The sequence below is a fragment of the Electrophorus electricus genome, chromosome 7, assembly GCF_041902795.1.
Source record: "Electrophorus electricus isolate QZ-2024a chromosome 7, ASM4190279v1, whole genome shotgun sequence".
In the NCBI taxonomy this organism is placed as follows: domain Eukaryota; kingdom Metazoa; phylum Chordata; class Actinopteri; order Gymnotiformes; family Gymnotidae; genus Electrophorus; species Electrophorus electricus.
The window spans coordinates 31495001-31517500 of record NC_137503.1 but is presented as its reverse complement, the minus strand read 5'-3'; the positions used below and the strand labels follow the sequence as shown (position 1 = coordinate 31517500).

The following is a 22500-nucleotide window of genomic DNA, read 5'->3' as shown; positions in this document are numbered from 1 at the left end:
CACGCGCACACACACACACACACACACACACACACACATACATCTACACACACACGCACACACACACACACACACATACATCTACACACACGCGCACACACACACACACACACGCGCGCGCACACACACACACACATACATCTACACACACGCGCGCACACACACACACGCACACACACACACACATACATCTACACACACGCGCGCACACACACACACGCACACACACACACACACATACATCTACACACACCCACACACACACGCACACACATGCACACGCACACACACATACACCTACACACACGCGCACACACACGCACACACACACACACACACACACACACACACACACACACACACACACACACACACACACACCACATGCACATGCAGACACACATGCACTCACACATATGCACACCCCCCCCCCCACACACACACACACCCTCACTTGCTCTTACTCACTCCTGCCGTCTGATCCAGGAGTCCACAACTCCCAACGCCAGCACTCGAAATGAGATTATTTCACGGCAATTGCCCAGTGACCCTTTTAAAGGGCTACCCTACTGTGTGTGTGTGTGTGTGTGTACACACACTAAATTATTCATACCCTGAAACAAGTGGGGTGGACCCCATGAATAAGTAAAAGCAGGAGTGGTCTAACTCACCACAGTGCAGATCCCAAGACCCCTGCAGACACCTTCATCAATAGATTAATATTTCATAGGTTAATCAGGGAAACCATTTAAATTCATTTTAGTTCTAATTCGATTTGGTTTCGTATGAACTGCAGGCAGGCGGTAATGTTGGGGGGGGGTTCGTTACCACAGATTGGTTTAATTATGTGTACTTTATACACATATACACTTTTCGGGTGTTCCACATAATGAGCATTGAGTCATAAACATTCCTAATGAAATAAAGTAATTTAATAATGATATACGTTATTGGCTGCATGGGTTTTGCAAAAGGAAATAAAACCCCATATTTCATCGGAGGATATACTGGCCTTTTTGCCAAAATCCATTTCAGGATTATGAAAATTCTGTATTAACAGGATGTCAGAACAAATCACCAGCAGGTGATGACTTAGACCAAAAGCCAAAGCCCGTTCAGATTTAACCTTTTAACTGTCTCCCTTTCAGTCCATGACCTGTCTGCGGGACGGGACGAGGACGGGACGGGTTGCGCAGGTTCGGTTCCTCTAGGCTGGGCAGATTTTGCTCTCCTCTTTGATCTCGTCCATTAGCTGTGGTCTCTGACCCCTCCCCCAAAGTCCTGATCGGGACACATATACTGGCCCAGGTCTCGCCAGCACCGTGCTGCACATGTCTCTCCGAAATGATAATACGCACATTTCTTATTCTCACAGTTTCTCTTTTACTTCTCCCAAGGACTCAAACACAGATGTAGGTGTGTCTCAGCTCATTTTTCTTGCCTTTATTTCACAACACTGAGCAATCACGTCTTTGCCATTCAGCGAGATATGCTGGCATGGTCTGGCGAACATCCCCCCCTCTCTCAGTCACGCTGTGGTCAGGAGGGCAGCTTCTCAATGCTGGCACCGCTCTGCTCAATTAGTGTGTTTGCAGGGCAGGGAGCGTGTGTGTGCGAGTCGGAAAGAGAGAGCAATAGAGACAACGAGGGTAAGAAAGAGAGAGGGGTGGAGAGAGATGATGGAGAGGGAGAGACACGGTGGGAGGAGTGAAGGCTCTTGCGTCTGCCAAATCTCCTTCCCACGCCTGCAGGGGCTCCCCACAACCCCCCACCCCCGGCCAACGCCTTTGTGTGCCGTCTGCCGGCCCGTTTTGTTTGTAAACAAGCCGTCTAGAAAATTAGCCAGGGCCCTCTCGCTCTCTCTCTCTCTCTCTCTCTCTGTGTCTCTCTCTCTCTCTCTCTCTCTCTCTCTGTGTCTCTGTCTCTCTCTCTCTCTCTGTCTCTCTCTCTTTCTCTCACTCTCTCTCTCTCTCTCTCTGTGTCTCTCTCTGTCGCTCTCTCTTTCTCTCTCTCTCTCTCTGTCTCTCTCTCTTTCTCTCTCCCTCTCTCTCTCTCTCTCTTTCTCTCTCTCTCTCTCTCTGTCTCTCTCTCTCTCTCGCTGTCTCTCTCTCTCTCTCTCTCTCTCTTTCTCTCTCTCTCTCTCATTGTCCTCCATCTCTCTGCCGGCGCCCGTGGTCCTGTCCCCTTCGGTCCCTGCTCCGCTCGCGCGGACGCGCCCCGCAGACCCGAGGCAGGGGCTCGGAGAATGAGGAGAGCCCGTGGGATAAAGCTGGCGGACGGGACAGAGCAGGGAAGAGCGGGTTTGGCAGAGGACGTTCCGGGAAGGCAGGCGCAGGGCACCGGGGGAGGATGTCGGAACCAGCGCGGTGAGGGCGGCGGGCGGACCGGGTCCGGAGACGGACGGGGACACAGCTCCGGATCCCTGCGAGGGGGAGGCGGAACCCAGACATGGATCTGGCACGGTGGGATGGGGGGTGTGGCGAGGTGGGTTTGGGTGGTGGGGGTGTAGGCTAGCAGTCTGCTAGCAGGCGTGTGGAGGGAGAGATGGATGATGGCAATGCCCAGACAGTTCACGGCCCCGGTACACACACACACACACACACACACACAATCTCTCTCTCTCTGTTCTGCTCTCCTCTGAATGCCCTCCAGGATAAGGGTGAACTGGGTTGTGGAGGGCCTGGGGTCAGCGGCAGGTGCCACAGCTCTCGGTGAGCATGACGTTTGTGTTCTTAGGCACGTACACACCTGTCCAACGTGGCATCACACAACCTGCACCTCTAACAATGAACACACACGGCCATGTGAGACAGGGAGCATGTGACACGCAGAGCAGCGCTCCCACTGTAAGGGAGGAGCACATCCTGCTTCCCTGGTTGGCTCTGCCAGACAAGATCTGAAGGCCTTGGCTTTTGTCCGCAAACACGGCCAATCAGAGCCCTGGAGCGCCCCCCCCCCCCCTTACCCAATTAATGAAGAGATTGAAACTTTCAGGTAGATTCCCCCATCACACCCCAGGGTCCCCATCCATCCATCCATCATTTTGAGGACTTTCATCCATGCCTCTTTTTGCTCCCCTTTTTGGAAATTCGCTAAAGGCCCTGTTGGGTAAACAGGAAAGACCGTACCGAGGACGAGGAAAGAAAAAGGACTTGTGAAAGGGTGGCGTTCCCATGGAAGACCAAACATGGCTGTTTATCACTGTAGCTAAATGGTGAATTAGGTGTCTTGTTTTATGAGTCCTGGAGGTGTGCACTTTTATTCAGCAAGGCGGCTGCATCTGGAAAGATTAAATTAAAATTCCGCCGCAGTTCCGCTGTGCCGCGCTCCAGCGCGCTCCTGCCTGTCTTTTAAGTGCAATTATTTCAATTAGATATCAGGGAAGAGACAAATAATCACTCCTGTGTAATCAGTGTGTGCTGTAACAATTTGGGTGCTGGCTTACACTGGCAGGCATCGTGAAGGTTTTGGGGGGAAAAGCGTTCTGTTTCTCTCTCTCTCTCTCTCTCTCTCTCTTTCTCTCTCACGCTCGCTCTCTCTCGCGCTTGCTCTCTCTCTTCTCTTCTTCTTCTGCTATTTCTCTTTTTGCTCGGCCTGCTACCAGTGTCAAAACAATCCTGAAAGTTGCAATTTTGCCCAGTGTTCTGCTCCATGCATACGAATCCCTTTAGCGCGTGTGTGTTTACGTGTGTGTTCGCGTGCGTGCACACTGCTGTGGCCCAGTGCAGATTTTCCTGAAGATAAGAACTAAGACCAAACCGCCTGTCACACAAGACAGTTGTTTTGAAAATGGAATTTGGCATGTTGAAGAAATAGAGGAAATAATATTTTCAGTCCTTATTACACAAGGGCTTCGTTTTCTTTTTACATGTCTAATACATCTAGGTGTTTGTGTGTGTGTGTGTGTGTGTGTGTGCGTCCTTCACTTCACTGCTGAGAGTATATTTTGTCATTCTATTAGCCTTATTTCAGAGAACCTATCCACATTTATCACTAATTAAGGTTTTTCAACCCTACTGGTCTCCAGCTGTGTGTGTGTACATGTCTTTGTGTATATGTGTGCGTGTTTGTATGTGTGTGTGTACATGTCTTTGTGTGTGTATACATGTCTTTGTGTGTGTGTGTGTGTGTGTGTGTCTATGTGTGTGTGTGTGTGTATGTGTGTGTGTATGTGTGTGTGTACATGTCTGTGTATATGTGTGCGTGTTTGTATGTGTGTGTGTACATGTCTTTGTGTGTGTGTGTGTGTGTCTGTATGTGTGTGTGTACATGTCTTTGTGTGTGTGTGTGTTTGTATGTGTGTGTGTGTACATGTCTTTGTGTGTGTGTGTGTGTGTGAGTGTGTGTGAGTGTGTGTGTGTGTGTGTGTGTGTGTGTGTGTGTGTGTGTGTGTGTGTGTGTGTATGTATGTGTGGCTCTTTTGTATTTGCTCTGCGCATTGATGCAGTTGAGAAAAAATGTAGACACAGAGGGCAAAGTGAGACAACCAGCGAGCGTGTGTGTGTGTGTGCGTGAGTCTGTGTGTGTGTGTGCGTGCTGCGTGCTGCGTGCACGTTCACTGTGTTATGTTCGGGACCCCAGAATGCTCCCTGTCAGTGGGAGTCTGATGTGTGTGTGCTCATGTGTGGCACACTCATCATGGACAATTAAGGCAGAGCAGGAGGGGCCAAACCCTCATCCAAGTGTCCTTGAGGAAGGGGGGAGAGAGACAGAATGGAAGAGCAGACAGGCAGGGGTGTCGGAATAGCATGCGGATTGAACCCTGCATCCCTTCAGACTGAACAGGTGATGAGGAAGCATCAGCAGGAGGACAGACGTGCGATCTCCGATGTGCTCCGATTTGTTGTGCTTCTCCTGGAGTTGAAATAGGTTCCCCGCGCAGGGTGATAATAACCATCCATTATTCACACTTCAGGTCATTAAAAGACAATCTAGAAACCGCCCATGATAATGCTAACAGGAGCTCACTGCTGACTTTAGTACCTTCTTGTCATCTTGCTCCAAATCGATATTTCTTTTTGCCTAGCACTCGCATTAGCAAGAGTGCACGCACACGCACACACACACACACACACACATAAAAATTCCCCACACGCCATCCTCTGGGTGGTCTCTTTTTCCTTCAAGCTCGGGTCCTGGGATCTTGAAGGTTCTGCGTAGTATCTCAGCTATTCCCAGGACTGCAGTTCCTGGGATCTGCTGGAGTCATTATCCCAGTTCTGGGGTTCACAGCCCACAGTGCTCTGATCACTACTGGAACCACCGCTGCCTCCACCGTACACACCTTTTCCAGATCTTCCCTCAGCCCTGGGTGTTTCTCCAGCTTTTTGTGTTCCGTGTTCCTGTTGTTTGCTGCATCTACACTCTTCCGCTGTTAGTCCATCACTGCTGTGTCCGGTTCGTTAGCTGTGACCGTTTTGTCAGCCTGTGTCTGGAAGTCCCACAGGACCTTAACTCAAGTCATTTTCCAACACCTGTGGGGGTGCATCCCACTTTATTTCTGTATATTTATATATCTTGCGATCTTCTGCATCTTGTAGCTGATGATTTATTAATTTCATGTTCTGCTGGAGCTGGAATGAATCTCTTTTTAATATTTCATGTGCCACGCTCCAGTCCAGCACTCCACGGGCTGGCGTGACGGAGACATACTCAGCGCTCTGCATCCACAGCCAAGCTGCATCAGCTTCTACAGAATGACCTTTCAGGAAGACTAAATAACTCGAGGGTTAATAAAGGATGTCAGGTGCAACTCTTCTTCTCCACATTCTGGGGCTGCAGGTGCCGTGTGTGGAGGAACGACGATCCGAACGTGATTATCTAATAATAGTAAATAAAAATAGGCTTGTTTTTACCATCATGAACAACACTCACTTTCTCTGGAAATCAACTGTTAAGCACATCCAGGCATCAGGCAGCAGTCTGAACACAGAAGGATATTTTTGTGTGTGTGTCTGTGTGTGTGTGTGTGTTTTTAGACTACTTAACAAAGTAAGTAAATGACTACTTGAAAGAGTGGCGATGTTGTTTTAAGGCGATCGTGAATCTCGCACATCTGTTTCATTCGGCTTCAAAGAGATCGATTTGTGCATCTTAGTTTGGTTATAAAGGTTTTTTTTTTTTGGTCTTGTGTGTGTGTGTGTGTGTGTGTGCGTGTTTGTGTGTGTGTATATATATGTGTGTGTGTGTGTGTGTGTGTGTGTGTGTGTGTGTGTGTGTGTGTGTGTGCTAGCCCCCATGTGTTGTTCTTGCAGTTCTATTTAGTCGTTAGCCACAGATAGTAAGCAGCTCTGTTGAGAAGTTAATTTGTGACTGAGCCTCTTGCTCTGTGATCTCTGACCCAGTTTCCATTCTTTCTTTGTCTTTCTCTCCCCCGTCCCTCTTAAGTGTCATGTGTAAATGTTCCCCGAGATCCCTGACACTGTCCGGATTAGCGCCCTCCCCGGCTGGGCTCGTCCGTTCTTTAAACCTGCGACTCTAGTTTTGTTTGGCCTCGTTTTGTCTTGGGAAAACCGAGGAGGTGTTTGGAATGCCGAACGGAGGCCGAGGCTCTGTGCCAGACGGTGCTGGCGGTTGGACTGGGTCATGACCCAGACGAGAGGGTGAACGTGTGCGAGTGTGGGTTGGGGAGCAGACAGGTAACGAGCTACAGCCACACCTGCCCTTGGCCGGGGAGTCTTTGTAGCCTCCCTTCATATTTGCAGCGCCTCCAGGATGACACACGCTGGCCTGCCTCCGCCTAACGATCACGGCACACACACACAAAAACACACACACACACACACACAAAAATTGTGCTGCTATGGAACCCTAATGAGAGACTGCAGGAAGGCTTTTTCAAGGATCACGATAATGTGGGTTCTTTTTATGACAGGTTATTTTTCAACAAATCTCTCTCTCTCTCTTTCTCTTTCTCTCTCACTCAGGTGTTTTTCCCAGCACTGTTGGAGCCTTATTATGGAAAACAGATGTGGAGGAGCTGTGGTGAGTGTTACGTATTCCCGACTCCCCAAACCACTGGGCTCCTGTCACGTCCAAAGTGGCTGTATCGTCTAACAGAAACTGACTTCCAAACCAGCTAAACCAGTTTGTACCTGTAAACACAGGAGGCAGAACCACAGTAAACGCCATTTAGGGTCAGAATTCACATCTTCGTGGAAAGTTTCTACAGTGTGACTCTGAGATTTACTGAGTTTGAGTGAATCAAACCCCCCCCCCCCACACACACATACCCCTGCAGATTTGTGCTGGCCTTTTGTGCTCTTGAGTGCTCGATCTTTGGCAGGGTGCAACAGAAACGGGATTATTTCTGTGGTTATTGTAGTTTTCAGCAGTCTGCTGCTTGCCAACAGTGACGCTAGGCTAACCTTAGCTGTCGCACGGGGAGTTGAGGTCAAACAAGCTCAGCCTGCGTGGTCTGCAAGGCCGGGTGTTCACAGAGGTGCCCGCGCTTTACCGGGGGTCATGCCTCATCCACGCCTCATGCGCTAGAGGTCTTTAGTTTACAAGGCTGCAGTTGACACTCTGGGAAAAGTAATAGAACAACAACAACAAAACTGAACATTGTACTGTAAGAGTTTTAAATACTTTTCTGATTACTTGTCACTTGCCTGTACTGTGTAGCTGATGGTGCAATAACACTTTTTCTAAGTATTCGTTACTAGCAGTGTAAGACAGATTAAATGCCTGTGACGCGGCTTGTGTGTTTAGGAACAGACTTGTAGCAGATCAGGGACAGACTGTGTGGGTAAGACATTACAGTATAACTGAAGGGTGCAATTTTAATTCTTCTCAGGACAAAACAGGCCGCCTGATCCTTGAGTGACCATAAAGTAGCTTAATACTTACCGAGTGCAAATGAACGGAGGAGGTGAATTCTTTATGTGTGTTGAATCATTTCGCATAACATGGTAGATAGGAACAGTTTCAAACTCCCTTGTCACATCTGACATTGTGCTACTGATGCCGTAAGCTCGCTGTTACAGGACTGACAAGTCAGACTTGATCTGTGGTTTATCTGGCTGTAGGGAAAAAGTAAAACAAGAAAACACGAAGCTTCGCAAAGAACCAAGGAACGTCCCAAATCTCCCGTCTGCTTGATGGTTCCTTTACCTCCCGGACACGCTTGCGGTGTGCGAACACAGAGCGTTCCAGGAAACCCGATGAACCCTGCCAATTTGGCATTCCGCTCACTGTGCTGGTGTGTGTGGTGCGGGATCGCCGAGGTGAGGGGTCTGCATGAAACCTGCAGTGTTTCCACGTTGTGTTGAGGGGGGAACGTGAGCTGTATCCGTGGCTCTCCTCCGGTCAGCCAGAGACACGGGAAACGAACCAGCACGCAAGGCCGTGATTGCTGTGTGACGTTTCCGCCTTGTCAAGCGCGCTTCGCGCAGGAACTGCGGGTTTCGGCCCGTGTTTGCTTCAACACAGCAGGACTCTGAAGCTTTAGCGAGGAAACCCAGGGGTGGAGGTGTTGGAGCTGCTCCGCTCTCCACATGTTCCAGTCTGGAAAGCCTGGAAAAAAAAACAGGCATATTTGTGGTGCTGGTGTAAAGCGCACTGGTGCTAGCCTACAGCTCTAAAAGCCCTTTGTGATTGGTGCGTTTGAGGATGTCTTAGCAAATCACCGAAGGCCCTTCACTGCACGCTTCCCTTCAGTGCAGTGGAGTGTAGAGAGGGGCATGATGGGAAGTCCTGTCTCATACAATGGTGAACGGGGGAGACACACACACACACACACACACACACACACACAGACAGTTTGACCAATAGCAAAGCATACTCATAACAACATAGAGAAAGGAGGTGTGCTGAGGGGAACTCTCTCACCACACTCATTCTTCATGGTTTCTCCTACCCATCCATCCACCCATCCATCCCTCCATCCATCCGTTCACCCATCACCACACGTTCTTTGAACTCCTCCTTGACCACTGTTCACAGCACACATCACCTCAGCAGGTTGACTGATTTACTATGACAAATGAGTTTCCACTGCAGAAAGGTTAGTGCAGACATCACACACAAACACACACACACACACACACACACACACACACACACACACACACACACACACACACACACTGACCATTCAGGGTCAAATTTACCCCATTGCCGGGATGAGAGCAGGCAAGCCCCCTCAAACATTCCCCTCCATACAGATCGATGTGTTCCTCGCTGTGCTTCCCGCTGTAATGAAACGCACAGAAGACAGCAGACGGGGGGAGGTCATGTTCCTCCCTCCACCTCTGATTGGACAGAGGAGACTAAAGTCCTTCCTGTCAATACTCCACCTTTATGTTGTGCTCAGTTCAGTGTAGTCAAAGTTTACACAGCACAGCCTGCAGGTTCTGTCCATCTTCACGTTAACTAGCTCAATATTAGCACGCCGAATAAATATGCCGACCTCGAGAGACACTCCCAACATGTTTACGCTGACTGTGTCTAACGTCGGCCGGCCCGACGTAAACAAAGAGATCGATCGAGCTGCACTTTCCGCTCTAAAGAACGGATCGCGGGCTCAGGCCTGACGCGGCACTCAGTGGCACGAGACATGGTAACAAACGGACTATGTGTTGTTCAAACTGAATGGACTTTTGAGGCAAATCCCATTCTCACTTCTTTATTTCCCCTCCCCCCAAAGACTGCCAGAGAATAAATGATTTTATATATATATATATATGGTGTCCTGGTCCAGATAGTGAATGAGCTCAGCATTACAAATGCACTGTGTGCTGAGTGTGAGATGAGATTGAGACAATGCAAGATGTGATTGAGACAACGTGAGCTGAGATTGAGCCGGGGAGTGTTATGCAGGGAGAATGTCACCCAGCCTGTTTGGACTTCAGTGGATTAAGCAGACGGACACAGTGTGAATGAATTGCACATATTACAGGATTAAAAGGGCAACGTTTGATTAGATTGGACCAATGAAGATGCCTGTTATCTTCTTTAGTTTCTGCTTATATCAGTGTGGCTGAGCTGGTCTGTGCGCTGAGGTGTCAGGTTGGTTCCTGCTGCGTCTCAAGAGCTTACAGCTCTGCACCGATGTCAGGCAGCATTCAGACATTCATTGTCTGGTTGGAAATTCTCTTGTTCTCTGCAAGATTTTCTCATGCTTCCAGTGTCTTCTTCCGTAAATGTCCTGTTTAAAAAAATAAGAATTATCAGTATTTTGCGCACATATATAGATATGCTTGTAAATTGATTTGTGCTATATTCAAAAGTGTTTTCATAAATTGTATTTAGAAGTAAATTTACAGTTAAATACAGTGAAGCCTCCAGTTAATACCTGCTGTTTGGTCAAATGTCTGTGAGTCACGGAAGAGACCGGTGAAGTTAGACGGAGTTCACAGGACACATGATTCCAGTCCAGTCGGTCATCTGGGCTCTGAACACAACACTGGTGCCAGGAGTGGTGAATTAGACACAACTTTAAAATGTGTGGCAGGCAATTAAGGACAGAACAGGAGTAACCATCCACAGTAGCTTCATACCTGTCTAGTCCACGCATGGTCACCTATAATGGAAATCTCTTCTGTGATAGTTAATGGCACTAAATATACATTCCTCGCTGCATGGGATAATATCTAAGTAGACCGTCTAGGTACTGTACGAATTAGGTGGTCGTACAGTGGCCATTTTAGTGGTCATTTTAAAGCACTTTATCTCAGAGGCTACAATTTTGTGAGGTGTCTGAGCATTCTCTTCTCTCGCCATACGACAGGTTTCAGTCCAGTGGAGTAGGAGAATCACACATTGTGCTTCCTCCCTGATCCTTTCAATGGGATGACCTGTGTGTGCCTGTTATCCTGCACATTCACACATATGAGAGGGCAAAAGAGGATAAAAATACATACATGCAGAGAGAATGAGATAGATAGATAGATAGATAGATAGATAGATAGATAGATAGATAGATAGATAGATAGATAGATAGAGAGAGAGAGAGAGAGAGAGAGAGAGAGAGAGACTGAGGAGGAAAGAGAGAGGTGAGCTGGAATGAGAAGAAAGATGGGTGAAGGAGATGTGAGCATTGCTCAGGCTGAAGTGAAGGGACGGACCTGCACAGAGAGGAGGGAGCTGGGAAACGTTGTGTGTGCACTGTGAGAAGAGACACAGAGGACAAACAAGGCTGCAAAAAAGTGTAAAGATGAGGGACATTAGGGGCTAACAGAGGAGGACATTAGGGGCTAACAGAGGCGGGACATTAGGGGCTAACAGAGGAGGACATTAGGGGCTAACAGAGGAGGGACATTAGGGGCTAACAGAGGAGGACATTAGGGGCTAACAGAGGAGGACATTAGGGGCTAACAGAGGCGGGACATTAGGGGCTAACAGAGGAGGGACATTAGGGGCTAACAGAGGAGGGACATTAGGGGCTAACAGAGGAGGGACATTAGGGGCTAACAGAGGAGGGACATTAGGGGCTAACAGAGGAGGACATTAGGGGCTAACAGAGGAGGGACATTAGGGGCTAACAGAGGAGGACATTAGGGGCTAACAGAGGAGGGACATTAGGGGCTAACAGAGGAGGGACATTAGGGGCTAACAGAGGAGGGACATTAGGGGCTAACAGAGGCGGGACATTAGGGGCTAACAGAGGAGGACATTAGGGGCTAACAGAGGCGGGACATTAGGGGCTAACAGAGGCGGGACATTAGGGGCTAACAGAGGAGGGACATTAGGGGCTAACAGAGGAGGGACATTAGGGGCTAACAGAGGAGGACATTAGGGGCTAACAGAGGAGGACATTAGGGGCTAACAGAGGAGGACATTAGGGGCTAACAGAGGAGGGACATTAGGGGCTAACAGAGGCGGGACATTAGGGGCTAACAGAGGAGGACATTAGAGGCTAACAGAGGCGGGACATTAGGGGCTAACAGAGGCGGGACATTAGGGGCTAACAGAGGAGGACATTAGGGGCTAACAGAGGAGGGACATTAGGGGCTAACAGAGGAGGGACATTAGGGGCTAACAGAGGAGGATATTAGGGGCTAACAGAGGAGGGACATTAGGGGCTAACAGAGGAGGGACATTAGGGGCTAACAGAGGAGGACATTAGGGGCTAACAGAGGAGGACATTAGGGGCTAACAGAGGAGGGACATTAGGGGCTAACAGAGGAGGACATTAGGGGCTAACAGAGGAGGACATTAGGGGCTAACAGAGGAGGACATTAGGGGCTAACAGAGGAGGGACATTCTGCACAGAACATTTGGCATTAAGACAAAGTCCAAAGTCTCGCACACAAACACACAAACAAACACACACACACACACACAGTCTTGTAATATAATCTTTGTGGGGTAGTTTCACTGATTTGTGTAGGACTACATCCAAATAATGTTACTTTAGCTCAGTAAGAATTGTTAACCTGGAACTGTTTCAGCTCTTAGCTTGTCCAAATACATTTCACTGTTTTCTCTTCATTAAAATCGTCAAGTTTTTGTATCATCATTTGGATACTCAGCCCAAAATGACCTTCATTCACGCCTCATCACTGCTCCCTGCAGGCACACACACACACACACACACACACACACACAGTCACTTTCTCAGTGGAACATCATCGTCTTGTTCCACCATCCCACACTCAACCACAACCCCAAATCATCCTACATATTAACACAACATCCTACATTCTAACTCAACATCCTACATTCTAACACAGCATCCAACATTCTAACACAACATCCTACATTCTAACACAGCATCCAACATTCTAACTCAACATCCTACATTCTAACACAGCATCCAACATTCTAACTCAACATCCTACATTCTAACACAGCATCCAACATTCTAACACATCCTACATTCTAACACAGCATCCTACATTCTAACACAGCATCCAACATTCTAACACAACATCCTACATTCTAACACAGCATCCAACATTCTAACTCAACATCCTACATTCTAACACAGCATCCAACATTCTAACACAACATCCTACATTCTAACACAGCATCCAACATTCTAAGTCAACATCCTACATTCTAACACAGCATCCAACATTCTAAGTCAACATCCTACATTCTAACACAGCACCCAACATTCTAAGTCAACATCCTACATTCTAACACAGCATCCAACATTCTAACTCAACATCCTACATTCTAACTCAACATCCTACATTCTAACACAGCATCCAACATTCTAACTCAACATCCTACATTCTAACACAGCATCCAACATTCTAACTCAACATCCTACATTCTAACACAGCATCCAACATTCTAACTCAACATCCTACATTCTAACACAGCATCCAACATTCTAACTCAACATCCTACATTCTAACACAGCATCCAACATTCTAACACAACATCCTACATTCTAACACAGCATCCAACATTCTAAGTCAACATCCTACATTCTAACACAGCATCCTACATTCTAACACAGCATCCAACATTCTAACACAACATCCTACATTCTAACACAGCATCCAACATTCTAACTCAACATCCTACATTCTAACACAGCATCCAACATTCTAACTCAACATCCTACATTCTAACACAGCATCCAACATTCTAACACAACATCCTACATTCTAACACAGCATCCAACATTCTAAGTCAGCATCCTACATTCTAACACAGCATCCAACATTCTAACTCAACATCCTACATTCTAACACAGCATCCAACATTCTAAGTCAACATCCTACATTCTAACACAGCATCCAACATTCTAACTCAACATCCTACATTCTAACACAGCACCAAAGCCTCTTTCAGTTCAGCTGTTGGACCATCAAAGCAAATAGACTGACTAAGGAGCCTCAGAGAGCCCCCTGGGGAGATGTTAGGAGATCCTGTGCTGCTCTGTTGCTCGCAAACCGCGTCAGCCCCGTGCTGTTGGCCTGCCTTGTGCGAACCGTAACACTTTCACTAGTTATGCTCCCCCTATCCACAGTGTCTCGCTTCGTCCCGATAGCTTATCGGCTCCGCTCAGTGGTGATCACGGTTGGTAGTCTGACCAAGGGAAGGGAGCTGATGCCAGTGGCTGCCTTAAGGAAGGATTCTTCCCTCAGCACCCCTGGGTGGCACAAACGGGTGAGCAGGACCTTTCGACCCACGTCTGGTAAGGGTAATGATGATTGAGCACGGAGAGGGTGTGGGGCACTAGGCTGTGCCTTTCAGAGAGGAAGTTGTAAATGAAATCAATATGCTGCATGATGAGGTGACTCGTGGGGTTAAGACAGAGCTCCCCTGATCCTGTACAGTCCCCGAAGGAGCTCTGGGGGATCTGGCTTACAGCATCTGCCACAGGAACGGGCTGGTTCTGCTTAAGAGACGCCTTCGTGTGCGCGCGCGTCTGCGTGTAATGATTTTCACTTTCATGAAAAAAAGCGTCTTTTCTGACACAGTCCAACCTTACTCGCATGCTTTGTTTCTATCATAGTAAAAATTTCGCTCTCTTATGTTATTTTGCGCACCTTGTGTTTTGGGGATTTTTTTGGGGGGGTGCTGGAACGCCCCCCCCCACGCCCGCCCACTCACTCACTCACTCCTCGCGCTCTCCCTGTGAAATCTAGAAACCAGGACAACTCGGCGCACTACGGGTTAACGCGCACCCCGGTTCGTGATTGGTTACGGGAGCGGCGGTTTTAGCCGCCCGAACATAGAGGTAACTAGGCAACTTCAGCGGGAGCCGTGGAAGCAGAGAGAAAACGGAGGAAAGAGGCGCAGAGATCCCATCCCAGTTTTGGGCTGCGAAGAGAAGGATGTAGTCCTGACTGGTCTCGCTGTGCCCGGCATGGGAAAGTGGATTACTGCGTTTTCCGAGACCCCTGGCTCGCGGAGTGGCAGGAACGTGACTGCGTTTGGATTTTAACCATGCGAAGAATGGCAACTGCACGATCACACAAGAGTTTAAAGGTAAGAGCAGACCAGGTGCGTTTCGATGCTTGCTGCGTTCTTCATAATTCTTGTCCGGCCAAAGAAATGCGATTTTGGTCCCGTTTTATCGAAGATCGGCACTGCTGATCCACCCGATCGTTTTTATATCGCACCGAAAACCAGTTATCGAGCTTCCCAAGTTTATAGGGCGCACATTCGTTACGCCTGCGACTACCACCGGTTGACGTTTATCGCGCGTCCAGAAGGAGCGATCTTGCTGAAACAGAGGCGCTTTACTGCATTGACACCCCAGCTCTGCTCTGCCCTGCTCCAGACGCGGCGAGATGGAGCTTATCGATTAACTACGGGCACCGTTCAGGCTTTGCAGCGGTGAGTTAAATTAAACACCGGAGCCGTTCGCCTTGAGTGTGCGTGTCCGTGCCAGCCTGCGCTGATCTCTGATCTCTGATCTGTTGAAGTGCTGCGTTAATATTTCCTGCCCTGACTACAGTAACCATACCGTCGCGCCGCGTTTCTGCGCTGCTGCTACAGGCGGGGACTTCAGTCAGCAGGCACCTGGAATTTCGCAGAGCTTCGAACAAACAAGTTATCTCGTTTTAATCATCGTTATTATTTAACACGTAAGACTATTTAGACACGGAGAGTCCGGATGCGCTACAGGAGCGCGCTCGTGCCGGGCCGGTTAGTTCGCGAGGGGTTGCGCTGCAACAGAAAGCCGCATTAATCGCGCTCTGCGCGTGCCAGGGACCCGCCGGGCGGCGAGATTCCACTACTCGCACTCCGCAAATCTCTCGTGAGCGCACCGGCGACTCCGGGACCGATTTTGTTTGACGTTTCCTCGGGAAATATGTCCCTAAAAACCGCAGGGTTGGGATTTACCAGGAGCGCATAAGGAGAATTTGCGTCCTGCCGTGTCCTGTGGGTCCATGAACGTTGGGTCGACGGGTGGGGGCGGTGAAACGGAAGGACCCTGGATGTCTCGGAGATTTGGACAAACTCAGACGTGTAAAGGAGAAGGTTTGTTGCCGCCCACAGGTCCTGGCGTGACTGCGCGCAAGAACCGGGACGCGCTTGTGTAGTTGTTGAGGAGCACGCGCGCTCCGAAGGACAAAGAGCGCTTTAATGACAGGAGATTTCCGGTGATGAAGTAGATCCCCATGCGTCATCACGGTCCGAACGTCAGCGTTCGCTGTCTAGCCTGCTTTCACTGATTCATGGCAAGCATCGTATCTACTATTGGATAATGAGCTCTCTCTCTCTCTCTCTCTCTCTCTCTCTCTCTCTCTCTCTCTCTCACACACACACACACACACACACACACACACACACAGAGAATATTCATCTTTCAAGGGGAAATGTAATCTTGTCTTATTTTCAGCAGTGCTTCCATTACCCAATGATCTTATGCCTCATGGCCCTGCCCAGGAGAGCTGATCTGGCACTCTTCCCTTGGATGGGACGTAATCAGTCTCTCTCCACCGCGGGTCAGTGTCCTGACTATTAGTCCTCAGGCTTGACTGGCCACACATCGAGATCCCCGCCATTCACAAGTCAGGGCTGCGGCTGGAACACACAGCAACCTGCACGCCTGCTGTACAAACGCTGCAGATGCTTCCGGCTCCAGCCTTTGGCCTTTGAGGCTGAGCTGATGTGGTGCCACAGAGTTAACCCTAGAGGTGGTAATCACAGCTGTGTGAAAGCACTGGGGAAGAGAACACTGTCGTGTTAGACTTGGCTACAATGAACCGTGAAGATCTTTATTCTTCATTGATTTCAATCGCCACCTTTTCACGGTAGATCTCTTTTACTGATCCATGTAGTCTGACATTGATTGGTTTGTATTTTTGTCCTGTTAGGGCTCTACACGTCCTGGATCTCCTGTCAGTCAACCATTTTAGATTTAGAGAGCACCTGCTCTGTGGTTTTCTGCCCTGCTCCGGTCGGAATGTGGCGTTTTGTACGCCGCTGTCCGCCGAGATGGTAACATGGCTACGCGCCGCCTGCCGTGCGATGGTACCGGCCCCCCGCGAAAGTCCCACATCGAGCGCGGGTTCTGTGTCCCACACTTTTCCGTGTGTGCCGGCGGGAAGGCAACCCCTTCTGCCTGAATGACCCCAGCGGGCAACAGCGTGTCTCCATGGAGACGGAACAGAGCGCAGGGGCCCACAAAGCCAACATTGTTTCGTTCGTCCTATCCAAGCCGGGCTGTGGCTTTATGGGAGGTGCGGAACCAGGCGTGCGAACCCATGTGAAAAGTTGATCCTGCCACACTGAGTTCCACAGAACTCCAACACAGGCTTTCTGGTCCGCTGGTAGTAAAACAAAAACACAACAAAAACAACAACAACGGAAGAATGGTTGGATTTTTTTGTGTCGTTCTGCACTGTGCTTTCAGTACGTGATGCATCCCCTCTGGTTAGCAGCTGTCATAGTCACATTTCAGGATGAACAGAACCAAGAGAGGGACTGGTAGCAAAGTAGTCCCCAGACAAGACTGGGGTTCCAAGCACTGGCTTCATTTAGGCCTCCTGTTTGGGTGACATGGGGAAATGGTCAGAACAGAAGTATTATTTCAGCAGGTGGATTGTCTGTCACTTTAGGGTGACAGCTCTGCTAGCTAAAGGAGAAACGCCCGCACTAAAAAATTAATGTAGCAGAGCAGAACAGTAGGACTTGACTGTCATAAAAAAAAGCTTTACGGATTTTGGCTGTTGCCTTAATTTCCGTGATACGTATTCCCTGGTGTGCTTATTCCAAACAGAATACAGCGGGGGGAATCCTGCTCTAGCCGGGAATGTCCCTTCTCAGAAATCCGTAGCACTCACGGAGGTGGCATCGATGGCCGTTTCTTGTCCTCAGTATCGATCTTGCCACTGTGGGTGACATTATCTTCTCTTCCTAATTAGAGCTAAGGAATGCACTCATTTAGCTGACAGCTGCATGCGAAAAAAACAAACAAAAAAAACCCCAAACACCAAAAGCTCATTTAGGATTCCGAGCCTGTGTTGAAGTTACGGCTGTGATTGGTTAATCTGTTAATTGCAGGTTTAATTAATCAATTAATAACTTTTGTTAAACTTCTTTTGTTTATAATAGGAAAAAAAAGTACAGATTTATCTTCAACATGTGCTTTATTTATAAAGAGCTCTCCTGAGGAGTCATGAATATTCATGCTGTAAATGACATGTACCAGAAGATAACCATAAACTCTAACTTTCCACCAACATGGGGAATGGCTCTGCACAGCCGCCCCAGCAGTGTGATGACGTGCTTTGAGCATCTCCAAGAAACTACTTTGGAGGTACCGTGGACATTTTCATACATGTCTTAAAAGTGTGAAAACTCTACCATAACACTATCTATCTTTCAAAGTTAAACCTCTTGACTCTCCCCAAAGCCTCGCAAATCTGGCAGCTATCCGAGTAGTTGTTCTCGCTAATGGGCGTCAGCAGCTTTGGTAAAGAACTGCCTAGAAATCTTCTTTGTTCGTTCCCCAAGCTGCGTTCTCCTTATTCAGTCCAGTGCCCCTACTGAGCATGTGCACCATGCTGGTTAAGCTGCACTGTTCTTTTCTAACTTCAATTTAAAGTTCTGCTGCAGTGTAAGAGACTTTCTTTCTGCAACAGTGTGTTTTTCTTCCTTCCTTTGGTTTCACTGATGATATGTTGCAAATCTACGCAGTGTCTTACTGCTTTAATTAGAACCTCGGCCTGCCCGACTGGATTTGGGTGTCGTATTCCTGCTTCACAGTTTAGTTGTAAAATGCTACTGTCATCTTTGGTTAAGTGATGCAGCCACTTTACTAACACATGGTGCTGTAAGACATCTGATGGGTGTTTTTTTAATGTAGCGTATCAAATAATGATACACTATTTATTTAAAGATAAAGGTTGAAAAAAAAAAGATCACATCTTACTCCAGCAATCCCAGTCCATGTTGGTCACAGGGGACTTTTGAAATTATGAAAGTGTGTGTTTGTGGGTGTTTTGTATGTGTAGGTCTGAATTTTTAGGTTTGTACATTTAAGGCTGGTAAGTAGGTTGTGTGTGTGTGTGTGTGTGTGCATGCAGCAGGTTGCTTGTTCTGTTCTCAGGCTGAGCAGAGTGTGGTTTGGAACAGAACAGTCATCTACTGCTTACATTCAGCTGTCCTGCTAATCTTCCCCCGTAACCTCCTTAAAGACAGGCGGTCCGTCTGCCTGGCTCTGGAGTCCATCAGCCCAGAGGCCACAGGTAGCTTCAGACACTCCGCATTTCATTTCCATGTTTAAGGCTCTGCTCGGCCGAGACCGATGATGTAATTCCTTTGATCTGTTGAAGCCACTCCTCCACCTTAGAGGTCACAGTCCCACATGCTTCCATCACCACGGGGACGACCTTGGACTTAGCCTTCCATGCTTACTTCCGGCACTGTTTTTTGCAGCTTTTCTGCTAGCTGTGTTCTGGTTGGTTCACCACCACTACGCCACTGTACTCCTGGACGGGAATCACGTTGTATGTGTCTGCAGGTCTTCTGGCACTGGCCGTCCCTCATGCACTGCCTGGAGAGGACACACACAGATTTCTGTGACTATGGCACGTCTGACTGGCACCTGGAGTAAGAGTTGTATACAGATTTGGATGTGCTGTGTCTTAAGGGACCGTGTTCCTGACTGAGCCGTGTCCCCGCCTCACCACACTCATTGTTTATGTCCTCCTAACCTGCCTCTGGGTCACCGCTGCACCTTTTGACGGGAAGATTACTCCCTTAAGCCAGAAAACACAACGTTTTCTCGCTCCAACTCTCTCTCTCTCTTTTTTTGTCAATTTGAATCAGAAATATCGAAACCCCCATCTCACTGCCTGTCCCTCACTCCTCTGCTCCACTTCTGTTATTGCGGTATGGAGGAATGCTCTGCTCCGCTGACCAGCGCCCCTCCCTACTGCTTAGAAAAAGAAAAGAAGGGACAGAAAGCCAGCGGCTGATAATGGAGCCCCAGGGGTCCTGACGCGCGTGTTGCACTGTAAACGACAACCTGGGGTGTGCTTCCCCGAAACACACCGCTCAGCACCGTCTCAGCACATTAATGCGTCAATTAAATGCCCTTTTCATCTTCATACTTTGCCCTCATAAACACACGAACGCACACACACACACACACACGCACACACACACACACACGCACACACACACGCACACACACACGCACACACACAAGGAGCCTCCCCCCTAGGGTAAGCTTTTTATTATTGTAGTCAATGGCTGTCTTTGCTTCTTTTATATGTCATTGTTCAAAGAAAGTTGGGGTTAGGCCATTTCAGGTGTACCGTGTTTATTGTGTGACATTAAGCAAACAGCTTTTATCTGTAAGGGCAAAGTTTGGAGGATTTTTTACATTTCCCTGCAGTGTGCCACTTCTCTATCTCTATCTCTCTCTCTCTCACACACACACACACACACACACACACACACACACACACACACACACACACAGACTCTTTGTGCCTTTTGTTGCTCACTTTTGTTGCCTAAGAATTAGCGAGAGCCTTTGAGGCTCCAGCATGTCGAAGAAACAAAATGGCTCCCGGAGGAGGCCAGCTCCGGCCAGCTCCGGCCAGCTCCAGGGAGCGCTGCTGTGTGAGCTGCTTTCTCGGCTGACTGTCTTCACCCGGTTCTGCCCCACCATTCACTTTCTCGCCCCACTTTCATTCAGAGGAAGAACAAGAGAAACAGAAAGAGAGAGGAAAGAGTGAGAGATGGAGAGAGAGATGGATGGAGAGAGAGAGAGAAAGTGAAATAAAAAGAAAGAGGGAGGGAGAGGAAGGTAGAGAGAGAGAGAGATATCCAGGCTGACCCCTCCCTGTTAGGACCCTGTTTAGTATGTTTAGTATGTTTAGTATGCGCAGGTCTTTCTTTGCTTCCATTAAGTGGCTGAAATGGAAAGGCCGCATTTATTAGCGCAGAGTGAGTGAGAGGCAATGTGGAGGTGTGAGCTGGTGTGTGTGTGTGTGTGTGCGTGTGCGTGTGCGTGCGCGTGCGCGTGCGCGTGCGCGTGCGTGTGCGTGTATGTGTGTGTGTGTGTGTGTATGTGTGTATGTGTGTGTGTGTATGTGTGTGTGTGTGGGTGTATGTGTGTGTGTGCGTGCGTGCGTGCGTCCGTGCGTGTGTGCGTGTGCGTGTGCGTGTGCGTGCGCGTGCGCGTGCACGTGCGTGTGCGTGTGTGTGTGTGTGTGTGTGTGTATGTGTGTATGTGTGTGTGTGTGTGTGTGTGTGCGCGCGCTCTCTCTCTGTCTCTGTCTCTCACTGTGGCTCAGCTATCATGCCTGTCAGTTGGGTGAAATAAATGCCAGATACAGATGTGACTACAGCTAATATCCATCTTAACCACCAACCCTGGCTCGCTCCGACCCTCTCTGGAGACAAAATTAATAAACAACATTTAGATGAATAGTGTGTACAAAAGTAATCAAAGTAATTAGATTTAGATTTGCTGTTGATTGAGCAGATATAGTTATGGAAAGAGCTTTAGTATTGCCATTGTGTGTGTGTGTGTGTGTGTGTGTGTGTGTGTGTAGTGTGTAGTGTGTTGTGTGTGTGTGTGTGTGTGTGTGTGTGTGTGTGTGTGAAAGCTGTAATTTTAGCTGTGTGCTGGTGGGTCAAACTGAGGAGATCGCACACCTCTCAGCAGGGTCACTAAGTGTTGCCGAGGTGGGGAGGTTTCCATGCCGACTGGATTGCCAGTGCGTTCTGGGCTAGTCTCCAGGCTGTGGGAGCTGAGAGAGAATGTCTGTAGTCGTGTGGTGTCCTTGAGCAGAAAGTCTTCTCCGTGGCTCTAGTTTCCATGAAGGCGAACCTTTCTCTTCTCCTCGGTTGTAGGTTTGGGTGGAAATGGCCTCTCTCTCTCTCTCTCTCTCTCTCTCTCTCTCTCTCTCTCTCTCTCTCTCTCTCTCTCTCTCCTGCTCACTTTCTCTCCACAGTCGAGGGAATCCCATCTATGAATCAGTTCTCTCTTCTTTCTGCCTTATCAGCTTTCCTTGAGAAGGCAGAGAGGCAGCTGTGTACACATCAGGCCTGGAGAAGGGTGCAGAGAAAGCATGAGCGTGAGATACCAGCGCGGCCGCGATAACGCCTCGTCCCTCACACGCGCCGTCTCACCAACACACACACATGCTTGGATGCACATATCTCTGTGTGTGTATACGTGTGTGATCATAGTGTATGTTTGAGTGTGTCGGATTTTGTGTATGTATGTGTGTGCGTGTGTGTGAGAGAGAGATCATAGTGCATGCTTGAGTGTGTCGGATTTTGTGTCTGTGTGTGTGTGTCTGTGTGTGTGTGCGTGCGTGTGTGTGTATATGTGCGTGTGTGTATGTGTGTGTGTGTGTGTGTGTGTGTATATGTGCGTGTGCGTGTGTGTGTGCGTGTGTGTGTGTGCGTGTGTGTGTGTGCGTGTGTGTGTGTGCGTGTGTGTGTGTGTGTGTGTATATGTGCGTGTGTGTGTGTGTGCGTGTGTGTGTGTGCGTATATGTGTTTGAGAGAGAAGAGGAATACAGATAAGAATACAGATAAGAAGGCATTACTTAAGCTGTGTTATAAGGAAAGCAAACCTCACACACATGCATTTAAAACTCCACAAACTCCAAATTT

General features: G+C 48.5%; 1 protein-coding gene across 14 annotated transcripts in view; it reads left to right on the top strand.

Moving 5' to 3' along the window:
• dab1a (DAB adaptor protein 1a) overlaps positions 1–22500 on the top strand; it is a 241903-nt gene that overhangs the window by 130422 nt on the left and 88981 nt on the right. For 2 of the 14 annotated variants that reach the window (XM_081717693.1, XM_035524747.2), the window contains exon 3: positions 6927–6984. The gene's annotated coding sequence lies outside the window, so the exon portion shown is untranslated. Of the gene's footprint in view, positions 1–6926; positions 6985–14511; positions 14893–14922; positions 15244–18944; positions 19107–22500 lie in introns of those variants that run through there. The other 12 variants (XM_081717697.1, XM_081717699.1, XM_035524748.2 and 9 more) reach the window with 9 other exon arrangements.